The sequence below is a fragment of the Hevea brasiliensis genome, chromosome 14, assembly GCF_030052815.1.
Source record: "Hevea brasiliensis isolate MT/VB/25A 57/8 chromosome 14, ASM3005281v1, whole genome shotgun sequence".
NCBI lineage: Eukaryota > Viridiplantae > Streptophyta > Magnoliopsida > Malpighiales > Euphorbiaceae > Hevea > Hevea brasiliensis.
The window spans coordinates 11,435,001-11,444,774 of NC_079506.1; positions in this window are offsets into that span (position 1 = coordinate 11,435,001).

Consider the following 9,774-nt stretch of genomic DNA (forward strand, 5'->3'; position numbering starts at 1 on the left):
AATTAAAAAGCAGTAGATGAAATTAAGCTAATAATTAAATAAAAAAATTTGAATTAAAAAAAAAAAAGAATATGTTAGCTCCTCTAATATATATATTTTTTAGTTCGCCCATAATTATTCGATGGCCTGTGCATTGTCCGAGCTTTAATTAACAAAAGTTTAAACACAATTCAATTTCATGGGTTAACACAAATACATATATATAAAATATTTTTTATTTTCTTTATTATAAAGTAAATACTTAATTATTACAATATATGGATTCAGTGTTTACTTAATAAAATAAAAATAGTGTTTTTGAGTTAAATTTCTTATTCTAATTCCTTTAAAAAATTATTACATGGATGCTTTTAATCTGCATTGGCTCCACATATTTAAAAAGGAATTTTCTTGAATTCAAAATATAAAGTATGCGGTGAGATTCACTTATTAAATATATGAATCTCATATGTTTATATTTTAAATTCAAAGTGAATTTGGTGTAATTTCCCATTTAGAACATATAACTAATGCCATCACTTCATAGCTATGAACATTGATTATAACATGAAGGGGGGAGGAAATGTAGAGGAGGGGCAAAAAATGAAGTAATGTAAAGCAATCAAATGTAGCATTTGTATAGAGAAGAGTATATAATACAAAAAGCATTCATGATCCCTTTAATAAAAGATTGCAAGCTCTCCAACTAAGGAGGACACTCCTTAAAAAGAAGGTAACCCACAAATTACTCCTACATCTATATGCCTAATTCTATGCCCAAGAATTATAAATAAAAAATATATATATATTCTTTGCACATTAATTTAAAAGAAAAAAAAAAGACATAACGAAAATCAAGCCAATTTAAAGACAGCATTAAATTTATAAGGGAAAAAGAAAATTATTCCAGCTCCTTAAACTAAAAGATCTTGTTTGGATTTTGCATGGATTTTCTCATTTTCCCCATTTTTCAATTGTTGGGAAACAATAGAAGACGATGAAGAATGGTAATTTGGAGAGTTACGAGGAAACTAAGAAAGCATTTGAACTAGTTCTCCCATTGTAGGACATTCAACGCTATTTTCTTGGCAACACAACATTGCAATGAAAAATAGATGCATTGCTTCATCTTTGGGCACCATTGTTAGTCTGGGATCAACAATGTGCCTCACATTCTCTCCGATTATTTGTTACTCTTTTGCTCCATTGTACAATATCCACCCCTTCGCCGAAATCACCCACTGGTCGCCGTCCGGTTAACAGCTCCAAGAGAACAACTCCAAAACTATACACATCACTCTTCTCGTCCACCTTCAATGTGTATGCATATTCTGCAATATGAACAAAATTTAGTCATGACATAGCTAAACCATGGGATTAGCCAAGCCCAACACAACCCAGTATGCAGCATCTTCATTATCACATGTAACACCCCAGTTTTTGAAAATACAATAAAATAAAATAATAATAGTTATGGATATATTAAAAATTGAATAGTGAATTTACAAAAATTTTGAAAGAAAGTTTAATGGAAAATTTGGAATAAATCTTAAAGAATTAAATTAAATAAATTATTTGTATTTATAAATGTGATCTTTCATCTTTTTGTGAATTATTATATCACTCTAAGGTGATATTGTTTTGTAAATTAATAAAATTTACTAGTTATTTTATATAAAATATACATGGTTAACTTTATTTGGCTTTTAAGAATATAAAAGGATACTTATATATTCCAATTAGTAATTTTATTTAGAAATATTTTGATTTGAAAAGAAAAAAAAGGGGGGATACTGAAAAGTGTTTGGGTGAAAAGCACAATTTACTTACGGACTTTAGTGACATTTTTAAAGTTTTGGGGTCAAAACCCAATTTCCTAAAGTTAGTTGCCAAGTTGTAATTTTTTTTGACATGTGACAATTTCATTATCACTCATTTTTAGCACATGGGCACATTTCTTTTTGTTTCCAAGAAAAAATAGAAACAGGGAGGAGAGGAGGAAAAAGAAAAGAAGAAAGAGAGGGGAAGAAGAGGAAAGAAAAAAGAGGAAGGAAGGAAAAGAGGAAGAGCAAGAGACAAAAGATTGTTCTAAACTTCATTTTTATGGAGGATCAACCAAATTTTGGTAGGAAATAAGAGTTTATGGTGAGAATTGTAAGTTTTAGAGTGAGAAACAAATGGGTTTGTTTAGAGAGAGAGAGAGAGAGAGAGAGAAAGTAGAATTAAAGTTAAAATTTACTCTTTCTACATTTTTCCTAGATTATATGGATGATATTGAACTCCTTTGATTCTTGGGTTATTTTCAAATAAAGTACGCATTAATTTTTATGAATTTTGAAATTTATTAGCATATTTTGAATTTTTTGATTCATTGAAGTTTAATGAATTCAAAAGTATACTCTTGAATGTTTGAGTTGTAGAAATATGTAAAAGAAAGATTTCTTTTAATCGGTGATTTTTTTTTGAATTGTATTGTCGTAGAAGTTCGATTCCTGCTGCTATTGAAACTTTGATGACGTAGGTACTTTTCGATTACTTCACATTGTCATTACAAAGGATCTGAAGCAATCTTATGCTTTGCCTAGATCAAATATAATGTTACAGTGTGGAATGTTTGACATAAATGCCTACATACCAATGGAATGTCCGGTAGTTAGTGGTTCTTCTCAGCTGAGGATGATAATTTGCTCTGGCATAGTCAGGGTGGGAATGACATACCTCGAGATCGATAACATAATCTTGATTTACAATCCTGAGTCAGCATTTCTATTGGTGTTTCTTATTGCGAAATTGATTCAATATTGACCAAAGATTCTTGCAGAGTGTTATTGCCGGAAACAATAACTTGTGCAACTGTAAATAATTGATCCTTCTTATTTTCACACCTCTATGTTCAGGGACTTTGGATTTTTGAGTGTGCTTACCACAAAATCATAAGCATTCCCCACAAGGATTAAAAATGTGGCAGGAGCCCCTTCATGAACTCAAACCAAAGTTACTATTGCGAATATGTCCAAGCTTAATTAAGGCTTTTTTTTTTTTTTTTTTCAGAATAGACATTTGTCAATTTCCTCAATCAAAATTGCATTAGCACAATTTTTTTTTTTCCAAATTCTTCAACTTGCCTGGTTAATATAACTTGGGGAAATAAGGTTGCCTTTGATCCATGATTTTTCAACTCATTGTCCGCGCTTTTGTTTTTCAATTATTTTTAGACGTTTTTTACTTTCTCACTCTATCTCAGGACGTAAACTGAATCTCAAAAATGCTAAAAGAAATTTCAAAGATCTGAAATATTTTTAAAGCATAAAATTATTAAAAATTTGCCATGTAATTTTAAAATAAATTAATGAAATAAAATGCAATAAAAAGAGAAACTCAAAATTTAAATTTCTGAAAAATTGTAATAAATTTCTCTAATTTTATTACATCTAGATAGACCATAAAATTTTTTTAAAAAAAAAAAAAATACACTACATTCAAATTCAACTTGCATTTAACTCGTTCATTAAGTTCATGAGCTCATTTTATATTTAAGTCATTTAATGATAACTGAAAGAGGAATTCCACTTCTTCTCTCTCTATCTATTAGAGAGAGATGAGGTGCCGACTTCTAGTGACCCTTCCCCTTTCTTTTCTAGTTTTTCACAACTCTCCTCCGCTCCTTTCTCCTTTTCACAACTCTATTTAATAAATTTCATATAATTTATATTACTCAATTTAAATTAATATTTTACTAGAAAACCTTTAATAATAATAATAATAATTACTTTTTAACAATTTTTTATAATTATTATTATATTATAAAGTAAATATAAATTAAAATATGTCTTTTTATTCCCGTTATATTTTATTTTAATTTAATTATATAACATATTAAAAAGTTACAATATAAATTTATAAAAATTTTATGATTAAGCTGAAAATTTTTTATCTGTCATAATAATATCGCAAAATAATTTCACCAAAAATAGGTGGGTAATGGTTTGGTTGCAGTCAAGAATAAATTGTGGGGACCAGATTTGAATTATCTTTATGACAACAACATTAATAGCAATAAAGAATATTGGAAAACAAAGTGTACCAAATAAAGTTGTTCAAAAAATAAAGAATGGTAGGAATTTGATTTTTTAGATTATATATTGACTTTGAAATTGAGGAAGATACATGTGGCATGCCTACAATAGAAGAGAATGAAGACAAGCAAAATCAAGAAAAAAGAAGCTAGTCTAAAGTGAAATATGAAAAAAATTATCATATTAGGAAATAATTTAGTCAATATAATATTTAATCGTAAATTTTTGTCATAAATCATGAAAAAAATTATGATAGTATTATTTTAGTCATCTTAATTGTAATTGTATGCCATTATAGCCACATATATTTAATAGGGTTTATAAATTTTAAACATGGATTTGAAAAATGCATCTACAATATGATTAAATTAGAATTAGGAATTGGAAATTAATTAGGGGTTTAGATTAAATAGGAAGTCTAGAGTTCATATTAAATTAGAAGTTAGAATTTTATTTAGAAGAAAATTAAATTAAAAAAAAAATAGGAGATATTTGCTCTAATTGGGTCAATTTGCATAGCAAGAAGAAAGAAGCATGAAGAGCACAGAGGATTGGAAGAGTGGAAAGTAAAGGGAAAAAGCTTTCGTTAAGGTTCCTGTGACTGAACCCCACACGCTAATCAGTAAGTTTGGAATTCAATCCCAATGAATTACTAGACCCACTCTACTCTACTGTTTTGCATTTACTTTTTGTCGACTAAATAGAGCTATACGATCCTTCCTGGAAGGCGAATCTGATGTTGATTAAATGATTCTACATAATTATCACATACTTTGTTCACTAAATGCTAGTCGTTCCTTTTGTCTATTGGTAATATATGTTCCTTCCTAGAAGAATATTATGTTGTTTCTGGTAATCTTCATCTTCTTTCTTTTTTTCGTTCTTCCTTTACTTCTTCATTTGTTCACAAATTTCTTGTATCAGACTAATTTACCCAAATATTCATCTCTACTATTGCCCTAAATCTCGAGTTTTTATATTTGAAAAGATGTTATAGTTTGGTTGAAATTCCCTCTCTTAAAAATCTGAGCAATCTTACTGAACTTGATCTATGTGAATGCTAAAAAGTCAAAGATTGTCCAGAGATTCCGTGTAATATAAAGATTCTAACTTTAGATTACACTGGAATAGAACAACTGCCCTCATCAATTAAGCATCTGTCCCAACTTGTCACATTGTCCTTGAACGAGGGTACAGAACTCGTGAGTCTTCCAAGCAGCATTGGCAATTTGAAACGTCTTGAACAACTTAATCTAGTTGAATGTTCAAGACTCGTGACTATTCCAAGCAGCATTGGCAATTTGAAACGTCTTGAAGAGCTTCATCTCGGTGGATGTTCAAGACTCGTGACTATTCCAAGCAGCATAGGCGAGTTGAAATGTCTTGAAAAATTACGTCTCTTTAGATGCTTAAATTTAGCAAGTCTTCCAGAAAGCATCAAACAACTTTCAAATTTGAAACAGCTTGATTTAAGCGTTTGCGAGAGTCTTAAAAGTTTACCAGAGCTTCCATCATGCTTAGAATGCTTAGCTGCAGGTAATTGCCCCTCTCTGGAATCTGCATCAATTTCTTTCCATTTCTCAGAACATGAAGATGAAAATGAAGAAGCAGATAAAAGTGAAGATGAAAATGAAGAAGCAAAAAAAAGTGAAGAAGCGGATGAAAATGAAGAAGCATATGAAATTGAATTTGAAGATTGCAAATTTCTTGATTTTAGTAATTGCGTCAATTTGAATAAGAAAGTAATCGAGGATGTTTTTGAAGCGCATTTGTTGGGTCAGAAAGTTAGATTATGTATGGCAGGATGTGCAGTGCCAGAAAGGATGAGATATAAGAGTAAAGGGTCCTCGCTTTCATTCAAACTTGACCTTCATCACTTAATTGCCTTCTCTTTCTGCGTTGTTGCTGATACCACATTTCGTAATTTTTTCATTAAAACAATTGAATGTAGAGTGGATTTCATGTATGGATCTGGAAATAGGCAGGGACGTCGTACATTCATCTTCTTTGAAGGTGATGATTTTGCAAATTTGTATTTTTTTTGAATCATCAAAACGTGTTGCTTTCATTCAATGGATTGAGGACACCTTTTGATGAAGAGTGTTTCGTTAGGGCCTCATTTTACTTCCCCACTGTGTTTGCGAAAATTGTGGAGTGTGGGGTCCATCCGATGTATAGTAGAAATAAAAAGAGAAGCAGAAATGAAGAGCATCAGGATGACAAGGAACACCAACCACTTCTTCAAATATTGGAAGACAACTAATTTCTAGTTTCACAACAACAGGTATAACTAATTTCTAGTTTGCTGTTACTTTTTAGCATTCATAATTGCTTTTCTCTTACAAATACTTGCAGTTCAAGATGAGCTTCCTATTGTTGGATTCAATTTCTTGTTACAGGAGCAAAATTGGACATCAAAATTCAATAATAAGCGTTGAAAAAAAAAAAAAAAAACATGAGGAAGACGACGAAGGCGAACCTGAGGATAAGGAACACGATGCCTTATTGAATCAGGAGGAGGATGAGAACCAAAATGACATTTTGAATCATGAAAGAACAAAAAGGAAGAGGAAGAGGAAAAGCAAAAGGTAAATCTATTTCTTATTTGCTGTTTTAGCATTCTTAATTTCAACATTCTCCGTCACCACATTTGCTTCTTAACTGCTCCAATGTTAGACATTACACAATCTGCTGCTCCATATTCTGTTTATAAATACTAAATTTTACAATATTGGACCCCAATTTTACTCTGTTCATGTTGATGCCTACTTATTGCTTGACCAACTTATTTATGTATGCCATATGTTAGATGGATATTATCCTTTCATTCATTGATTTTCACTCTCATTTTTGTGACATAATATTTCTGCTGCATTTAGAAATATTCAATTTCTTTTTTCTATAAAAAAAAAGCAGTTAGATTCACTCAAGTATCTTAAGTATGTGATGGCAATCAATTGCCATTGGATGCCTTGTGCCCAGAGAAGCAGGACAATATTCATTCTCAATCTACAATAAACTTTCATAGAAGAAATACATGCATTTTGGCCTTCCCGAAGAATTAGGTTGTGTGACGTTTCCAAATCAGTAGTTAATATACATTTTATTTTAAAGATGAGCTTCCTACAATTGGATTAAATTTCCTGTTACAGGAGCAAAATTGGACATCAAAATTCATTTATAAGCACTGAAATTAAAAAAAAAAAAAAAAAAAAACATTAGGAAGATGATGAAGACAAACCTGAGGATAAGGAACATGATGACTTGTTGAATCGGGAGGAGGATGAGAACCAAAATGACATTTTCCATCGTGAGAGAAGGAAAAGAAAGAGGAAGAAGAAGGAGGATGAGAACCAAAATGACATTTTGAATCGTGAGAGAAGGAAAAGAAAGAGGAAGAAGAAAATGAAAAGGTAATTCTATTTCTTATTTGCTGCTGTAGGATCCTTAATTTCAATATTCTCCCTCAGCACACTTGCTTCTTAACTGCTCTAAGGTTAGACATTACACAATCTACAGCATTTAGAACTATTCTTTTTTTATTTTTTTGGGTTATAAAAAAAAAAACCAGGTGGATTCACTCAAATGTCTTCAGTATGTAATGGTAATCAATTGCCAATAGATGCCATGTGCCCTGAAAAGTCGGACAATGTTCGTTCTCAATCTACAATAAATTTTCATAGAAGCAGTGCATGCATTTTGGCCTTCCTGAAGAATTAGGCTCTGTGAAATTTCCAAATTAGTAGTGGCCATTTTCCCTTTTTTCTCTTTTCCAAGCATGTTGTTAATATGCATTTTATTTGAAAGATGAGCTTCCTACTGTTGGATTCAATTTCCTGTTAAATTGGACATCATAATTCATTAATAAGCATTGAAAAAAAAAAAACATGAGGTAGACAGCGAAGGCGAACATGTGGATAAGGAACACAATGACTTATTGAATCTAGAGGAGGATGAGAACCAAAATGACATCTTGAATCATGGGAGAAGGAAAAGGAAGAGAAAGAGGAAAGGGAAAAGGTAAATCTATTTCTTATTTGCTGTTTTAGCATTCTTAATTTCAATATTCTCTGTCAGCACACTTGCTTCTTAACCGCTTCAAGGTGGGAGATGACACAATTTGCTGCAACTGGGGCTATCTTTTTTTTTTTTTTTTTGGGTTAATAAAAACCAGGTAGATTCATTCAAGTGTCTTAAGTATGTAATGGCAATCAATTGACAATTGATGCCTTGTGCCCTGACAAGCAGGACAATGTTCATTCTCAAATTACAAATAATTTTCATAGGAGCAATTAGGCTGTGTGAAATTCCCAAATCAGTAGTTGGAAATTTTCTCATTTTTCTGTTTTCCAAGCACGTAGGTAATTTACATTTTATTTTAAACATGAGCTTCCCACGGTTGGTTTCAATTTCCTGTTACAGGAGGATGCAAATTCAATCTTGAATCAAAGTTCAGTAATAAGCATTGAAAACTTTGGTGCCCTCATTCTGGAGAAAGAACTCTATCTAACACTGGGATCTAGTGCATTTTTTGGCTGCACCAGAAAATGGCTTGTTGGGTTGTTCAGTAATTGCTCGTTTTAGTGTGTAGAGGTCTTGGCTGAATAACTCTTAAATATATTCAGCATTTACAAACCTTGCTCAACTCCAATCTGCAAGTTATTATAACAATGGTGTCAATCCAACCTTTAATAGATTCAACAAGAACAGAGTCTACTAGGCACATCTTTTTAAATTATTTTCAACTGTTAACTAAATTTATACTATAACTTTCATAACTAAAATTAAATAAACGGAAAATAAAAATCCAAATTTTCTTAGAAAAGAAAATAAAAAATAGAAAATAATTTTCTACAATTATACATGCCCCCTCTTTTGACAAAAGTAATTAGACTGCTAATTAATAAAATTAATATTATTCAGTTTAAGTTAATATTTTACTAAATATGGTTTACAACTGTGCAGTTATGAAATGGAGAGTCAATTTAGTTCTAGGTGAAATAGTTTAAATTATATAATGATGTGAAAATTTAATTCGATTCTTTTTCTTACACATGATTTGTTCTAAAGGAATTCTATGAATAAATTGTGGAGGACACATGTGACAAAGCAAGAATAGAACTTACAAGAGAAAGAAAGAAAACTAACTAATTGAAGAAAAAAAAAATTAGTCCTTAAAAAATTTACCAAATTTTATAAATTAATCTATTTATTTTTAATTTAAAATAAATAAATTTTTAATATTTTATTTTATTAAAAAAATAGTATTTCTATTTAAATTTTATTAATCCATTGCTTTCCATTTACTTACTTTGTGTTGCTAGATAAAGCAATGCTTGAGCAATCCCTCCTCCTGGATGGCAGATAATCAAGAATTGCTAGCAATTTTAATAATTAAGAATTGCACCTTTTTGTTAATATATAATTCCAACTCACATGACTTTGTGGACTAAATGCCAGTCGTTTTCTGTAGTCCATTAGTGATATGTTCTTTCCTAGAAGAATATCATGGTCTTCCGATCATCTTCGTCTTCCCCCCTTCTTTTTTTTTTTGTTCTTCCTTTACTTCTTCATTTCTTCATAAATTTCTTGTATGAGACTAGTTAATAAATTTAATTTTGTTTCACTAAAATCTCTTTAATCTGATATATATATATATATTTTTATATTAAAAAAATAAAATAATTTATTTTTATTCTCTTTTCTTTCACATTCAAAA